The 18,532-nt window shown below is 40.8% G+C and overlaps 1 protein-coding gene across 1 annotated transcript in view; it reads right to left on the bottom strand.

Annotated features, from left to right (window-relative positions):
- LOC132393770 (kelch-like protein 1) overlaps positions 1-18,532 on the bottom strand; it is a 220,464-nt gene that overhangs the window by 18,804 nt on the left and 183,128 nt on the right. The window lies entirely within an intron of this gene.

Here is an 18,532-nt window from a genome sequence, read left to right as displayed (position 1 = left end):
CCAGTGATGGTCAGAGTGAGAGGAAAACAAATAAAACTAGTCTGATATCGGTCAGATTTAGATTAAGCATATCCTGGTTTTATGGGCCATCTTCAGATTACGAGTGCCTGAATGATGGACTCATTTAAATAATATCACATTTAAAAGTATGGTATAGATACAAGCATTCACTTCTGCAAATGCCAGAACTTTTTTTCTCTCTCTCCCCACTTTTAGTAATTCCTCTTCCTTATCATTCTGATGGGCTTTCAATGCTACTTGTTACAATAACGAAGAACTACAGCTGCTGCATTGAGGGATTTTATTACCTTTTTCCGGTTTATGGACAAAAAGGATGTCTGTGAAAATTGAACCTTTTTTTTTGTTATATAGGGCAGCCTTGTAATTTTATTTACCTCTAATCTAGACTTTATTACTTTTGATGGCTGTTTTTCTTAATAACTGTGATCCAATCTTTTGGCACATTGGCCTTCATAAATCAACATATTCAGTACAGGGATGTTATGTTGAAGTTGTATAAGACGTTGGTGAGGCCCAATTTGGAGTCTGTTTGCAGTTTTGGTCAACTACCTACAGAAAAAATGTAAACAAGGTTGAAAGAGTAAGAAGAAATTTTACAAGAATCTCACTGGGTCTGGAGAACCTGAGAAGAGATTAGATAGATATGTAAAAAATTAATGAGGGTAAATATAAGGAGGCTTTTTTCTCTGAGGTTAGGTGGAACTGCAACCAGAGGTCATGGCTTAAGGGTGAAAGGTGAGAAATTTAAGGGAAACATGAGGGGTAAGTTCTTTTCTCAGAAGGTTGTCGGACTGTGCAATGAGCTGCCAGCGAGCTGAATTTCAATGTTTAAGAGAGGTTTGGATAGATACATGGATGGTAAAGGCATGGAAGGCTATGGTCCCGTGCAGGTCAATGGGATAAGGCAGTTTAAATGGTTTCAGTATGGACTAGATAGGCTGAAGGGTCTGTTTCTGTGCTCTACTTCTCTATGACTCTATTCAGCTTAGTGTTATGCCAATACCACCTGCTACAGAGTCATGGAGTCATACAGTCCAACCAAAATTCCAATCTAAACTACTCCCATTTGCTCACATTTTGCTCATGTACCTCTAAACCTTTCCAATCAATGTGCCCTTACAAATACTAATAATATAACTCTCTCAGTTTATTGAGTCCCAGCAACTAATGCTCTCTAGGTCTTGATTTCCCCATCTCTGCAAAAAAGATGCTTTCACCTTATCTATAGTCCTTGTGCTTTCACACACTTCTATAAATTCACCCTTCAGTCTCCTACATTCCAAGGAAAAGTTCCCAGCCTGCCCAACCTCTCTCCATAACTCAGTCCCTCAAGTCCAGCAACATCTTCATAAATCTCTTTTGCACCTTTTTCCAGCTTAATTGCATCCTTCCTATAGCAACTTGTACTGAACAAAATATTCCAAAAGTTCAACATTGTGTACAACATCACATTCCAACTTTTGCATACCCATGGCCTGGCAGCGGGCCAAAAGCCATGCAGTGAACTTCCATTTTGTGGCAGGAAGGACCAGTAGAAAGTTAGAGTAAACCATTGCTTGACATGTAGCAGGAAAATAACAACACAACAGTTATTGTACAGGAATAAATCTTCCCATGCACCTTCAAATCTTTCCAATCCATGTACCAGTACAAATGATTTCAGGATATGACCATTGATCAGAACATGTCTGAAATTCAATCTCACTGTAATTTAATTTTGATTTGACTCTGAGCAAGTTTCTCTGTTCTCCCCCACTATTTTTTTATGTATGGAAAATATTCATCTTTTCTTCTTCCAGCAATATCTCATCTCTTCACACAGATTTCCCCACTGAGTTTCTGTAACTGCTGACTGAATTTTCATCACTTCTCTCCCCTGAATCTCTGCAGCTGCATTACAGCACAGTTTATGACCTTTAGCATATTACTCAGTTTGTGCTTGGTCTTTAAACTGCACATGTCTAGGCTGGATTTGTAATGGGGGTGGGTGGGTTGCAAAGACTTGTTTATCACAACTGTGGCTGAGATCACCAAACAACTTGGGTTAATTTAGAGTCATTGAGACACAACTTGTGAGTGAGATAATTATGAGAATGAAAGAACATTGAGAGCGTATATCTTGACTACACACATCAAAATATGATGATGTTTTTCATTTGTAAAAAGTTAATCCAAATTAATGTGATCTGTTTGTCTAGCAACAATAACATTACAAAGAGTGGTAATCAAATGTTGCTGAGATCCACCATATACTTAGAAGCAAGCAAATAATGAACAGCTGCATATATACCTTCATTTTTGTCTTAAAGGCTCTTGCAATTAAATGGTGACGGGACAGTACAGGGACAATTTGAAAGCTTGGTCAAAATAGTTCTGTCAGCCGTGAGTGACTACATCCAAAATACTGGGTCAGATTGTGTTTGCCCCTTCTAAATATTCCCTGAGAACTGCCAGCTTTCTTCCCTCTGCTCAGTGTGCCTCTGATTCATGTGGTCATACTTTAAATCACAGTGGTCAGCAGTGAGCTGGAGCTGAGTTCTCATACGTTGGATATTCCACTTGCCATGGAAACTAGCTCAATTATGCTAAGCTAAAGGGCAAAATAAATCTTACATCTGGACACATACTTTCCAGCTAAGGAGAGCTGGAATTAGGCACAGTTCCCTGCAAAAATCCAAGTACTGGTAACTGTGCTAATGTTTATTTCTTTCATTTCACTTTATCCTATTTTCTTTTTAAAAATGCCTTTAGACTTTGTCAAGTTTTATAAACAATCTTTAGTTTTCAAATTATTTAAGTCCATTTAAATTATTTATACATTTCAAAACTGTTCAAAGGCTTAACAGTGATAAGCTGTCAGAAAGTCTGTGGGGACACAAGAGACTGCTGATCCTAAAATCTGGAGCAACAGACAGCGCCCTGGGGGGAAACTCAGCTGGCCGGGTGCCATCTCAAGTTCAAGGTCAAGTTTATTGTTATTCAACCATACACATGTACACAGCTAAACAAAACATCATTCCTCTGGGGCCAAGTTGCAAAACACAGCACATATAGTGATACATACAGCATATAGTTACAATCCACCACCTACAGTCACAACATAATATTAGTGCAAGTTTCTGAGTGGCATGGCCTGAAGACTTGCAGGTTGACGTAAAGTGTGAGGTGCATGTTTATGTGTGACAATATAATGTTACGGGTAATATTGTTATGAACTTCTGTAACTGGATCATTTACCAGCAAAGATAGAGAGGTCTGTTGAAGTCTGATGGTACTATTTTTAAAAGTATTTATTGATAAAGGGCACAAAAATAAGATTAATGCAAACATACAGATAATATATGTCGTCAATACTAAATCTAAAGCGCGGGTATAATAATAACCAATAAGAAATAGCTCTACTATCGTTGTCTAGGGGATAATGTATTGTCCAATGGAAAGATAACAGTCACTATCAGTTCGCTCAAGCTGCAGTGGTGTTGGGTTTAAAAGCGATGTGGTTTAAACTTGCCCCAGGTCTTTTATGATGCCAATCCATTGAGTCAGGGGAGCGGGCTTCCCTGTTGTTAGCTAAAAGCTGTTTTCCGTGGTTCCAGCCAGCAATTCCAGACACCGAATTGAACGCACGTGGCCTCCTTCAGATGACTTCCTGCTGTTACGTGGTCGCTTAACGTTTCTTCTGGTGCGTCTGAGGGACTGTTCCTACAGACCCTCTTTTATCCTGACTTGCAAGGTCGTAGATGTTAATCAGGTTGGGGGTGTGCACTCTCTCCCTCAACCAGCCCACTTTGCCTGAGGACATTCACATAGTACAGTAGCTCAATCCACAAATTGGTCTCCAAGAGACAATGGCCATGTCCATCACTGGGAAACTTTACATCACTGGGGAAACGAGCCAGCCTGCATGTCTCTTTACCCATTTCCTGGGCCCCTTGACCCAACCCAACAGTGATCTTGTGATTCTCACAAAGGAGGGGGCTATGGAAGTAACACCCCCTTTCTTCAGCGCATTTTTTACCATCGGAAAAAAATGAATTAATACAGAGCCTTACAGGGTGTTAGAATCTAACACAACACCAAAGTTTTTTTTTCTCTACAGAGTAATACAGTGATACATTCAATTCAGTATCTAAACAGTTAACGGATACAGTGTCACTTTCTTCACTATCTTAACATTGTGTACCGTACTAAAGTCTTGTAGCATCAGACTTCAATTTAATAACCACCTATTTTTATTTCTTTCCTTCAGCAACAACTCTAAGGAGGTGTGAGCTTAGCTTCTGTGCATCTACAAAAGTTTATGGAACTACAAATCTTTCTGTCGTTTTCAAACTGAACAGGCAGGCTTCAAGGGGGTTGTCTTTATTATTCACAGGCTGTGTCGAAATCCCGTACAACTGGCTTTGCTATTTAAAAATGGCGTTCCCATTAACCGTCGCCTCGTTTCCAGGTACTTTCCACGTGGGGAGTTGGCGCACCCTGGCGAAATAGGCTTCTGTCCGCTCCTTCCATGGGAGTTATTTTATCAACAATGTGTTCCAAATTTAGCTCATTTCCCAAATTTCCACCTAATTCCTTAATTTTACTCAAGTTGCTAGTTTTCTCTTCAGGACCCCTGAGGCTATTGGGTCTCGATACCAGCGATCCCTCTTTGTTCAAACAACATTTCGAATTCTGCGGTTTCACACCACCCTCTGGAATAACAATAGCGTATGGGGCCCCTTTTCCTTCCACTTCAATCTGTAATCAATCTGCAGGGTTTAAAATTTCTTCATTTGATTTGGGAACTACAGAGTTCCCGTTTCCTTCAATGATAATATTTATCTCCCCATTTTTGAACCGCATAACTTTCAACCCACCTTCGAGCACAAACACCTGGGAACTCTCACTTCCCACTAGTACCAAGATTAACCCTTTCTTCACTGAACCAAGTCTATCTGACCCACAAGGACGGCCGTCTCATTCCACTGAATCAAATACCTCAGACTTTTTCTGAGCTCCGTTACTAGGTTCAGTACCACATGCATCCCCATCTTGGACACACTCAAATGGGATATTGGCCTCTTCCAGGCTTTCAATACCTGTACCCTTTTCAAATTCTACGTACCCCCGATCCTCCCAGGTACTCTCTGGGCAACTCCCTTCCGGAGTAAACTCAACCCCGCGGGCTGAAACAACCTCATCTGGCAATCCAGCAGACCTCTTCAAGGCAAGGGCACCCTTTTCATCTATGGCTGCCCTCATTTCATTATCGGGAACACCTTCAGAATTTTCAGCTTCTTCAAACAGTTCTGCCAAACCAGACAGATCATCCCTGTCCAACTCTGGACCTCTTAACCACTCTATTGGTTCCTCATCTTTATTTTCTGCCTCTAGGACCTTTCTCCTTGCTAAGGGCAGATCTACCTCCATTCCCTTACCCTCTTCCACTTTACTACTCTTCGTTTTACCACCCTCTAAACCCTCGTGGTACAGGGTCGGTAGAAACGTCTTGGCCAAATCAAAACTGGCCAGATTTAAACTGCTCTCATTCTCAGCTGCCTCTCTCGGCAGGCTGCGAGTGACTGCGCATGCGGGATAGATCTGGGACTCTAGGGGCGGGGCCACCGCACTCACCGGTCGGCATGTCGGCATCATGGCTGCCCAGACCTTACCACCTGCTAAATTGTTACCGAGAAGGACGTCCGCGTCAGTTCTCAGGAATTCTGATCGCACCCCTATTTCAACTGGTCCAGATACCAGCTCACAATCCATAATGACCTTATGTAAGGGCACCATTTCTGTTCCTTTACTTATTCCCATCACAGCTACCATCCTCGTCTTGCGACCAAACTCTAGTACCTTACTGCTGATCAACGACAGCTCAGCCCCCATGTCTCATGTCTCTCCAGATCTGTACAGGAACTGGTGTGTCCCCCTCCCTCACAGACACGGTTCCATATGACAGACAAGTCTCAGACCCTTCTCGTACTACCCGGGGCTCTCTTGTCGATTTACTGATTACCACGGCACATCTGATAGGGACTGCTGCTGTCCCTTTTCCTGTTTTCCTGTCTCCTTCCTCGGAGCAAAGCAATATGCCCCCCCCCCTTCCACAATTAAAACAGGTCAAGCCCGGAAACCTCTGGCCGTCTGGCCTTTCTCCCTCAACTTTACCACTAGCTTCCGGCGGGACCTCTGCCTCAGCTGGCAGACTTTCTCTATCGTTCCCCCGGTCTCTCTGGGAACTTTTATTCGAGGAAAACTTTGTCTTGTGGGTTAGGGCATATTCATCTGTGAACCTAGCAAATTCCAAGATGGACTTATGCGGCTTCTCATTCAAATACGTCCGGATATCCTCCGAAACACAACCTTCAAATTCCTCAATCAGAATTAACTCCCTGAGACGCCCATAATTCTTTCCCACTCTTTCTGCGGTGCACCACCGGTCCAAGAACACACCCTTCTCATAGGCAAACTCGGTACACGTCTGATTACACCCTTTCCTTAAATTTATAAACTTTTGTCTATATGCCTCAGGTACTAGCTCATAACTCCAGAGAATGGCCGCCTTTACTTTGTCATAACTCTCCTCCTCTTCCTCCTCCATGGCCAACGCCGTATATGCCCGCTGTGCCTTCCCCTTTAACACACTCTGTAACAGCGCCACTCACTGACCTCTGGGCCACTTCTGATTCACTGCCACCTTTTCAAAAAGCAAGAAATAACTATCAACATCTGTCTCCTCGAACGGAGGTACTAACCTCAATTCTCGACTAACATTGAACCGCTCCACTCGGTCTGACCCCGGAACTCATGGCTCCTGCCGTAACTTCTCCATCTCCAAGTCATGTTTCCTCTGTTTCTCTTTCTCAGCTGCTTCCAGCTGTTTTAACTGAATTTCATGCTCTCGTTTCACGTCTAACTCATTCAGCTGGAGTGCATGCTCCTGCAATCTCTCCCTCTTGGCCCTTTCCCCCCTCTCTCTCTCTCTCTCTCTCTCTCTCTCTCTCTCTCACTCTCGGCTGCCTCCAGCTGCTTTAACTTAATTGCATGTTCCAACTTTAATTTCTCCAACTCTAACTGAGCCGTCCCACTAGCTGGTGCCTCTTCAGGGATATTTTCCAATACCTGTAAACACATTCTTCCCAATATAATACTGAGTTATTGCCGTTCGCACCTCCCGCTTTTTCATTGACAACCTCACCCCTGCGAGGTTTAACTCTTTCGCCAATTTTATCAAGTCCGATTTGGAGGCCATCTCCAGCGCCTCCAGATTCAGGTTTTCTATAAATTCACCCACGTCCATCTTTGCTGATTTCCCGTCTGGCTACCCGCGTAACCAGATCCAAGTTTTGGACTTACAAGCCTGATTCACTGGCCTCCCAATTTGGTGTCAAATTCCGAGACGAGAATCCCAACTTTGTTACGAACTCCCGTAACTGGATCACTTACCAGCAAAGATAGAGAGGTCCGTTGAAGTCTGATGGTACTATTTTTAAAAGTATTTATTGATAAAAGGCACAAAAATAAGATTAATGCAAACATACAGATAATATACGTCATCAATACTAAATCTAAAGTGCGGGTATAATAATAACCAATAAGAAATAGCTCTATCGTTGTCTAGGGGATAATGTATTGTCCAATGGAAAGATAACAGTCACTATCAGTTCGCTCAAGCTGCAGCGTTGTTGGGTTTAAAACGATGCAGTTTAAACTTTCCCCAGGTCTTTTATGATGCCGATCCGTTGAATCAGGGGAGCGGGCTTCCCCGTTGTTAACTAAAAGCTGTTTTCCGTGGTTCCAGCCACCAATTCCAGCCACGGAATCGAACGCAAGTGGCTTCCTTCAGATGACTTCCTGCTGTTACGTGGTCGCTTAACGTTTCTTCTGATGCGTCTGAGGGACTGTTCCTACAGACCCTCTTTTATCCTGACTCACAGGGCCGTAGATGTCAATCAGGTTGGGGGTGTGAACTCTCTCCCTCAACCAGCCCACTTTGCCTGAGGGCATTCACATAGTATAGTAGCTCAATCCACAAATTGGTCTCCAAGAGACAATTGCCATGTCCCGTAGCTTTACATCGCCGGGGAAACGAGCCAGCCTACAGGTCTCTTTTCCCATTTTCTGTGCCCCTTGACCCAACCCAACAGTTACCTTGTGATTCTCACAAAGGAGGGGGCTACGGACGTAACAATATTAAAATGAGACAAACAGTGGTAGAAATATGTGAAACAACGGCAATAAAAGATGAAAAGTGACCAGTACAGAATGCGAGGGTGGGTGACAATTCCTCTCCTCACACAAGTGCTTGGGTTGCTCTAGCACCTCGTTTGTTGCTGCAAAGGCTCTGCAGGCTATTCAGAAAGAGACGGACATGATCTCACAGCTAAGACCTAGTTGTCACTTATGCCTGCTCCTTCTCGCAGGTGGATTCCCAGTTACAAAGGGTTAGTTCAACCAGCCTTCCTCATCCAGATTAGGTTAATGTGAGAGGGTGGGCTTGGGCGGTCGTCCAGGACGATCCAGCCCATCATAACTCAATAAACTACTGCGATACTGCAACACAAGTCCCAGCCAAATACCTATGCAGGAAGTTCATTCCTGTAGTGTCACAGTGAAATATTCTTCCATAGGTAACTTGTTTTATTTATTAATAAGGTCAAGTTTTTATACAATAATCCAGTCTCATAACCCTGTCCTATGAAGTCACAAATTTTGTTGCTTCAGCGATAGAGTATATTAAGTACAAGATTGGTAGTTAGCTTTGAAAGTGTATTAGTTACAAAGCAGTGGAATATAAAGGGAGAATGAGATCTGGTTGTCTCTGCTCTATCAGTGACAATGTGTTCTAAATTTAATAAGAAAATGTCAAAATGAATGCCCTCAATGTGGGCTTCAATCAAGCTATTACGACAATGATAAATGATGTTATTTCCAAAAACAAAGTGCTACAAGGAAAGCTTGTCCCATCTCAGGTCAGCCTGCCTTTCCCTGTAATTACGGTGTTTGCCTTCAGGGAACCATTCTTACAAAGTGTACAGGAAATTTTCCATTATATTTAATTGGTTTCCAAAGTCTTTGCTTGCTGAATTATTTATGGTAGGATATTGGAAAGGGAGTCTTCTTTTTTTCTTTCCCACTTCTACCTGTTTGAAGTTGCAGGTGGAAATTCAAGGTGAAAAGCCAAGGGCCTCATCAGTCCACTTCACTTAATCTCCTCCCACCATTTGATAAACCTAATTGAATGGGACTCAGCTAACATTGGCATTTTATGCACAAAAGCATCTGATGTACTGTATAAGCAGTTTGATTATGGGAACTCTGATCAAACCAAACAGCACATAACTACACTCTGTCTGTCTGCACAAAGTTGATGCTATCATTATAGAAACCAACTTGCTCTCAAGGGATTGGTCAACCAATCTTGAATTCGAATTATATGTACTGCTCCAAACCAATCACATGAAATTATCAGTGTCTTAAATTCATTCTGACATTATTTTAGCACAGTTTATTTATTAATGTAATTTATAGTAATTTTATACCTTTGCTCTGTACTGCTGCCACAAAATAACATGTTTCAAATCATGGTACTTTGTGATAATAAATCAGGTTTGATTCTAATTCTTTTTCAGGTAAGATTGTGCATGATTAATTGTATCTCCATTAGATATTCAGGGCTAGCAGAAGCATTTTACAACCTCACTATAACATCTTAATTACCTAATTACTCCAACAGCGATATTGCCCTTTTGGACCTGATGAAAAATTGCAAGAAAATGCAAGTATTTTATTCCTAACACTTAATTGAATTAGATTTAGTAAGTAATGTTAAGTACAAAGAAGCATGTAGTTATTTGTTTTTGAGATTCTGCAGGGGAAGATCGAAAGAAGGTTATTAATAGTAAATGAAATGGACTAGACAAACTTGACTTCGGAACTTTTAACATAATTTTGTTGTCAGTTCAAGAGGTCAATTATTTTTTTTTCCTTTTCCAAGGGAGGTTTATTTACTAATTACAGCATCATGTTACTGCAGTTCTGCAATATTGCACGATTCACACCATTTAAAATAAATAAGTTTTGAATTATTCAGTCATCTCTATCTCAAACACACTAAACACCCATAACTCACAGGAAATTTCCCAATGTACCTATGGATACTATGTGTTCCTTCTCCAGGGACACATGGACTTCAAGTATCACTAACCCATGTGTCCCTGTTAGATGAAGGGTCTTGGCCCGAATGTCGGTGGTTTACTCTTTTCCATAGATGGTGTTTGGCCTGCTGTGTTCATCCAGCATTTTGTGTATGTTGCTTGAATTCCCAGCAACTGTAAGGTTTCCCTTGTTTTTTTTTTAATACCTGTTTCATTTCCAGCATGGAGCTGTTTCAGAGGCCACAATGTCATATACCATCTAAGTTACTTATGCCACTCATTCACATTTCCTTGCAAGTTGCAATGGCTCAAGTTCATATATGAAGCAAAGCAATACAAAACAAATTAGAATCTGTTAGGTTACCCTTTGACCAACAGAAAGGGGATGCAGGAAAATACTCTGTATGTCAGGCTGCATCTGTGGAAAGAGAAAGATACTTGTAAACTTCTCAGTCTGACAGACTATTTTTGATCTGAAAAGAAATACTATTTCTTTTTCCACAGACAATGAGTGTTTCCAGAATTTTTATTTCATTTTAGATTTCCAGCACTTCTGATTTCCACTTAGAACTGTATATTCAATAATTGTAACACACTCTATCAATAAACCAAACAATAAATCATCAAAGCACTATCATAATCTTGAACCTCTGAAATATCCCACCATACACTGTTTAACATGTTCACTTACATAAAACTAATAGGTTATGATCAAAAGACACGTTTCTGATTAACTGGAACATTAATGAACAAAAATGTGTTTTTTTTATAATTGAAATTTCAGGTAGTGATTGGAAAGTTAATGTAACCTTTATTCCTCAATTATACTTTAATTGAGGGCAAAGGAGGACTCCTTTTAAGGGACTGACATAAACATAATGGGCAGCTTTTTGGAAAATGATAATTGTTTTACTGATTTATTTAAGTAAGACTGAGTAGCCCTTACCCACACCTAGGACCGATTTCAGTGCAAGTATCCTTCGGTCATATTGCACAGCCAATAAGTCAAATAGTCAGTGAATTTTCAAGCAAAAATTATTAAATTGTAGAATGCACTTCTAAAAGCAGTAAGAGTAACACACAGATAATAAAAAATTAAATTTGGGTTATTCCGCCATTCTAAACCAATAGCCCTCATGACGACTATTTTATAAGAATGCAAAGTAAACCAGAGTCCCCAATAATGATGCATTAATATTGTATATTATGGTACCACAGCAACTACAAATATAACTTTGAATCTCACAAACAGGATTTATTAAATACATCTATTGTCTGTCAACATTTTTAAAATATTTGACAAATATGTATTAAGAATTTGAGTTTGAGACATTCTGATGAAGGAACTTTGTGTTTGAAATATTACATATATACATTGTAACAACATACATTATTGTAGGGTCAGCAGGACAACAGTGTTTTGGGCTAAGTAATCCAGGAGCTCTGCGCCAATACTCCTCACGCCTGTGGATAGCTGTCAAAGCTGGGTGTGTGTTTGCTTTGCCAGCTGTTAACACTCATTAAACTTTGAATGTCTCTGACTTTCAGAAAATATTATAATTGGCATGAATAATGTTTCATTCAAAAGCACTTTTGTAAAATTAGCTAAAGTTATGAAATTATTTGCAAACATTTAAAAAACATGAAATGAAAATAAGTTAATTAAGGAATCAAAACTAGCTTGGCTGTCAATACATCCAGAAGATTCCTTCAGTTAAATGTAGTAAGACTGGATTCTATAATTGAGCCAAATAATAGATTCAGAGGACTGGGAACAGAAAGGACAATATGTCCCACCAGGCTCTACAACTTCTGAAGTAAGTCAATCAATTGACACTGAAGACTATGCAGATATTCTTAATGCAATGTTGTAATGGCCTAAAGTCAAAAAGATAATAATATCTGGTGGGTTAAAATGGCCCAATCAAAGTAATTTGCACAGCTCTATGTTTTGCTGAAAAGCAATTGTCATGAGTAATTAGTAAATTGGTAAAATTTTGCTTATTATTGGCACATGTACTGAGTTTCAGTTAAAAAAAAGTTTGCTTTTCATGCCATCCATCCAAATTATTTCATCCCATCAGTTCATTGAGGTTGAACAAGGGAAAATAATAACAGAATGCAGAATGAAGTGTTACAGAGAAAGTGCAGTGCAGTCAGATAATGGGTGATCACCAGGCAAAGTAAGAGGAGTAAGCAGTTAGTACAGGGCTCCCCTGTGGCCATTGTCCTCAGCAACAAGTAAAGCCATTTAGATACTGTTGGTGGGGGTGGGGGGGAGGAATAACTTCTCTAATATTAAATGGCTTAGATACAGCGGATGTGGAAAGGATGTTTCCTATAGTGGGGAAGTCTGGGACCACAGGGTACAGCCCCGAAATTTAGGGATATCCATTTAGAACACAGATGAGCAGGAATCTCTTTAGCTAGAGGGTAGTGAATCTGTGGAATTCATTGCCACAGACAGCTGTGGAGGTCAAGTCATTGGGCATATTTAAAGGGGAGGCTGATAGCTTCTTGATTTGTCAGGGTGTCAAAAGTTATGGTGAGAAGGTAGGAGAAGGGGTTGAGAAGGATAATAAATCAGCCGTCGTGGAATGGCGGAGCAGACTTGATGGCCTAAAGGCCTAATTCTGCTATGTTTATGATGTTTATAATGTGAAAAACCCATGATGAGGTAGATTGTGAGGTCAAGCATAGATCTTAACATACGAGTGGACCGTTCAATAATCTTATAACAACAGGGTAGAAGCTGTCCTTGAGCATGGTGTTTTAGTAATCTTCTGCTTGTTGGAAAGGAGGAAAAGACATAATGTCGAGGGTAGGTGGAGTGTTTTATTCTGTTGGCTGTTTTACTGAGGCACTGAGAAGTATAGACAGAGTCCATGGAAGTGAGGCTACTTTCCATGATGTGCTGAGTTCTGTCCAAAACTGTGCAGTGCCAAGCAGAATATTTGCCATACTAAGTTGCCATCCTAAGTGTAGTCCAGTTTGTAAAGAGTAGTTTCAATATGCCTCTTTGGACGTCTCCTCAGACTGGGATCATAAGCACTGCCAGGAACGCGGAGTTATCTGAGATAGCCACTAGAATCTCTAGGAAGTCCCAAACAGGCAAAAGGGCGTGACGTACTTTGTAACCTTTTCAAGTTCTCCATCATCTGTCACCATCACTGATCTGAATCCACAAATCTGCTTGGTTACATCCCTTTACAGCTGAGCACCTGTCTGCTATAATAAGAGAGGGAGATCTCCCTTTTCATTGGGTGCATGCTGATATTAATAGCAGAGAGTGACATCTCACCCCTGCTCTTGGACTCATACGAATCAATACGTCCCATGAGTATCTCCTTTTCCTTCTTTTTTTTGTCATGCAAAATCACGATATGGAAAATAGCCAAATTTGGTGATGAACACAGACAAAATAATAAACAGCCAATGTTTCAGGCTAGGACCCTTTATCAGGACTGGAAAGAAAGTGGGGGGAGCCAGAATAAGAAGGCGGGGGGAAGGAAGGAAGGAGTACAAGCTAGAAGATGATAGGTGAAGGCCAGGTGTATGGGGGAAGGGGATATGAAGTAAGAAGCTGGGATGTTATGGGTGGAAAAAGCAAAGGACTGGAGAAGAAGGAATCTGCTATGAGAGAATGGACCACAGGAGAAAGGGAAGGAGGAGGGGGTCCAGGGAGAGGTGATAAGCAGATGAGGGGACGTAAGATGGGGACCAGGGTAGAGAACTGAAGAGGAGGAAAGGAGAGGGGCAAGATTACTGGAAGATGGAGAAATCGATGTTCATGCCATCAGGTTGGAGGCTACGTAGATGGAATATGAGGTGATTCTCCTCTAACCTGAGAGGGCTCTCATAATGGCTGTAGAAGAGGCCTTGGACCGATGTGTCATAATGAGAATGGGGATTGGAATTAAAGTTGTTGGGTAATGGGAAATCTGCTTTATGCAGATGGAGCGAAGGGGCTCGACAAAGCAGTCCCCCAATCCACTTGAGACTCACCAATGTAGAGGAGGACACTTTGGGAACACAAGATACAGTTGCTGACCCCGATAAATTTGCAGATGAAGTGTTGCCTTATCTGAATGAAGAAGAGGGAGGAGATGAATGATCAGGTGTAGTACTTCTTTTGCTTGCAGGGATAAGTGCCAGGCAGGGAGGTTAGTGAGGAGGAATGAACGGAGAAGGGAATCACAGAGGGAATGCAGAAAGTGGAGAGTTGGGGGCTGATGGGTGGAAGCAAAGATGTACTGAAGATGATGGAGGTGTTGCCAAGTTCATTGTAAGGTGACCAGTGTGCTTGTGCTCCTTTAGGCAGAGGGGTTTTGGTTAATTAAGAGTGAGATTATGGTGTAAGAATGGGAAGTTGGTTGCATTAGGTGGTCAGTTGAGGACTTGGAGGGCATTTATGATCTGGAACTGCAGAACTGTTGGAATGAGGCAGAGTAATTTGCAGGGCTAAGGGAAGGAACATAAGACTAATACTGACAGGATAGCTCCATGAGAGGTTGCCATGGTCTCAATGGGATGGAGTGCTGTATTTTGTGCATAACAATTATGTTTCTTTGATTCATATCATAGCATTTAACTTGGTCAATGAAAAAATATGCAGAGTTCCAATTACTGTAGATCTACCTGCTGAATCATTCTTGACACACATTTTGAGGACTGATGTTCAACTGCACTCTCTATAGTTCTCATTTAGTAGCATTGCATTTGAGGGCAGACAAGCATTTTGTCTCTATCAAGACTTGGGGCTGCACAGACTAATCCAACATGAATTCTGGAATGAAGAATGATTTTGTGACATGGTGTAATCTTTCTCCCCTGAAGCGTGTCAATTTTGCCTAAGGATATTTAGAAACCTGAGCTGTTCTGCACTGCCAAGGCAAGGAAATGAAGAGAAATTTTCTCTTAAAGGTCACACAATAGGTCATCTTTATCAATGAAGCAATATACCTGTCAAAATGTGGGCAAAATCAATGAACCTTTTAACACTGTGAGAGAATAAAGTTATACACAGATATTTTGGCAAAGAAGTGTTAATCATTGTTTATTCTATATTCAGTTCTTGAGTTCAAAGACCAATGGTCGTAATCCAAGGGGATTAGTGCTGAAGATCGTAAACAAGAGTCTTCATGCTCTGTAAAGTCCTCTTGGTGGAGTAAATATATGACTCTGAATAGCTCACCTTAATCAGACCAGAACACATGTGAGACTGACTCAGTTTCAGCTCTTATAAGTAATTAACTGTCATTTTGATTCATAAGCAGAACTACAGTAAGTGGCTCGAAGTGATTTTATTGTTGTTAATTGGTTGTAGTAATGATATTTATCATGACTAAAGCCGTAATTCCACTATACCTATTCAAAATGATTAAAAAGTAAATTCCTGCATGGTACTCTGCACTTAGAAATTTTACCACCCAGTATTTGTCATTTTAGTGATCAGTTTCTCATTTAAATGTCTGAGGTGGATTGCAATAATTATTGTCCATGCCTTGTGAGCGCTGTGCACGCTAACCCGATGGCTACACTAAACTCATCAGCCGAGCAGGTTACATTACAATTCTGGCAACACCCTGTACAAAGTAGAGCAACCAAAACTGATGCATATTTCACAGGAATTAAGGCCCTGCCCGCCGCCCACTTCAGAATCGGACTCAGTGTCCTGAGATCTGTTGCTTTGCATCAGCAGGACAGTGTAAGACGTAAAATTACTATAAGCTTCAAAATAAATGGATTGTGCAAAAATTAGAATACCAGTGAGTTTGTAAACCATTTAGAAATCTGAATGGAGGAGGGAAGAAGCCGTTCCTGAATCATAGAGTGTGTGTCTTTAGGCTTCTTTACCCCCTCCCTGAGAGTAGTATTGAGAAGAAGGCATGTCCTAGATGGTGAGGGCTCTTCATGATGCATGGTACTGCATCTTGAAGATGTCCTCAGTGGCGAGGAGGGTTGTGTCTGTGATCAAGTTGGTTGAGTCTACAACCCTCTGCAACCACTTGTGATCACATGGTGTGCATGGGAGCCTCCATACCAGGCTGTAATGCAACTGGGGTGCACTGCAGTTAACTGGAACTAGTATACATTTTCCCAGTTATCTGGTTACTCCAATTAGCTGAAGTTTCATGACAATAGTTAAGAAAATATAAAAAAAAGACAAACTACCATTTAATGGAGTCACAAGTTATGTATTTAAATGAAATACAAAACATATTAGGCCACAATAACTGCTACTGTATAGTACTATAAAACTGTGTTTTATTTCCTAATAGTTCTCGATGTTACGATACCATATTCCTTTGACTGTAAATGAACAAAATCAGCGCATATACCCAAGGCAGATAATACTTTTTTAGAGGTGACATAGGATTGGAAATGTAGAATCATTGTAGGTAGAGCTAAGAATCTGCAAGGTTAAAAAGTCTCTGATGGGAATATATCCAGGCTTCTGAACAATAGCCAGGATGTGGGATACAAATTACAATAGGAGATAGAAAAGGCATGTCAACAGGGCAATGTTACGATACTCATGGGAAATTTCAATATGCAGGTAGATTGGCAAAATTAGGTTGGTGCTGGATCCAAAGAGAAAAATTTTTTAGAATGTCTACAAGAATGTTTTTTTAGAGCATCTTGTGGTTAGACCACTAATGGATCAGTTATTCTGAACTGAGAATTGTCTAATGAACCGGATTTCATTAAAGATCTTAAGGTAAAGAAACCCTACACTCCACAATTCTGAAAAAGATAGTTAAAGAGATTGTGGAAGCATTATAATGATCTTTCAAGAATGAATATATATTAGCATGGTTCTGGAGGACTTGAAAATTGAAAATGTCACCCCACTCTTCAAAAAGGGAGGCAGGCAGAAGTAAGGAAATTATAGTCCAGTTCACCTGACCTCGGTGGTTGGGAAGGTGTTGAAGTCCATTATTAAGGATGAAATGTTGTGGTACTTGGAGATGCATTATAACGTAGGCCAAAGTCAGCATGGTTTTCTTAAGGGGAAATCTTGCCGGACCAAATCCATTGGAATTCTTTGAGGAAATATCAGGCAGGATAAACAAAGGAGAGTCAGTTGTTTACTTAGATTTTCAGAAGGCTTTTGACAGGGTGCTGCACATGAGGCTACTTAACAAGATAAAAGCCCTTGCTATTACAGGAAAAATAACAGCATGGATAGAAGATTGGCTGACTGTCAGGAAGGAAAGAGTGGGAATAAAGGGGGCATTTTTTGGTTGGCTATTGGGGACAAATGCAGGACCACTTCATTTTACCTTGTATATCAATGATTTAGGTAATGAAATTGATTGCTTTGTGGCCAAGTCTACAGACGATCCAAGTACAGGTAGATAGGCAGGTAATGTTTGTTGAGGAAGTAGGGAAGGTGCAGAGGGACTTTGACAGAGAATGTGATAAAGAAGTGATGAATTGAATGTAGCATCTGGAAGTGTATGGTCATGAACTTTGGTAGAAGAAATAAAAGCATAGCCTATTTCTAAGCCAAGAAGACATTCAAACATCCAAGATGCACAGGGATTTGGGAGTCTTTGTGCAGGATTCCCTAAAGTTTAATTTGTAGGTTGAGTGGGTAATGAGGAAGGCAAATGCAATGTTAGCATGCATTTTGAGAGAACTAGAACACAACAACAAAATGTAATGTTGAGGCTTTGTAAGGCACTGGTGAGGCCTCACGTGGAGTACAGTTTTGGGCCCCTGATTTAAGAAAGGATGTGCTGGAATTGGAGAGGGTTCAGAGGACAATTCTGCTAATGAAGGGATTATCTTACAAGGAACTATTGATGTCTCTGGGCCTTTATTTGCTGGAATTTAGATGAATTGGGGGGGATCTCATTTAAACCTATCAAATGTTGAAAGGCCTATATAAAGTGGATGTGGAGAGGACATTTCCTATGATGGTGGAGTCTAGGACCAGAAGACACACTTCAGAACAGGGAAATATCAAATTAGAATAGAAATGAGGAGGAATCTGTTTAGAATTTATTACCACAGGAAGCTGTGGAGGCCAGGTCATTGGGTATATTTAAGGTGGAGTCTGATTGGTTTTTGTTCAGTCAGGGTGTTAAGGGATAGGGGGAAAAAGGCAGGAGAATGAGGTAGAGACAGAAATGGATCAGCCATGATAAAATGATAGAGCTGACTCGATGGGCTGAATGATCTAAATCTACCCCTTTGTCTAGTGGTTTATAATGGACTGCCTTCATACAACGACTTTGGCAATTCGGTCCTCCAAATTTTCATTTTCATTGTAACATTCAAGATGAATGTCGATACCTTCAAACCTCACAGTTCCTAACTTGTTGAAGTAGTGAAATAAATTTATTTTCACTCCAGTC

Source organism: Hypanus sabinus, chromosome 5, assembly GCF_030144855.1.
Source record: "Hypanus sabinus isolate sHypSab1 chromosome 5, sHypSab1.hap1, whole genome shotgun sequence".
Lineage (NCBI taxonomy): Eukaryota > Metazoa > Chordata > Chondrichthyes > Myliobatiformes > Dasyatidae > Hypanus > Hypanus sabinus.
The sequence above is the reverse complement of the archived record's forward strand: the minus strand, read 5'-3'. Positions and strand labels throughout refer to the sequence as shown.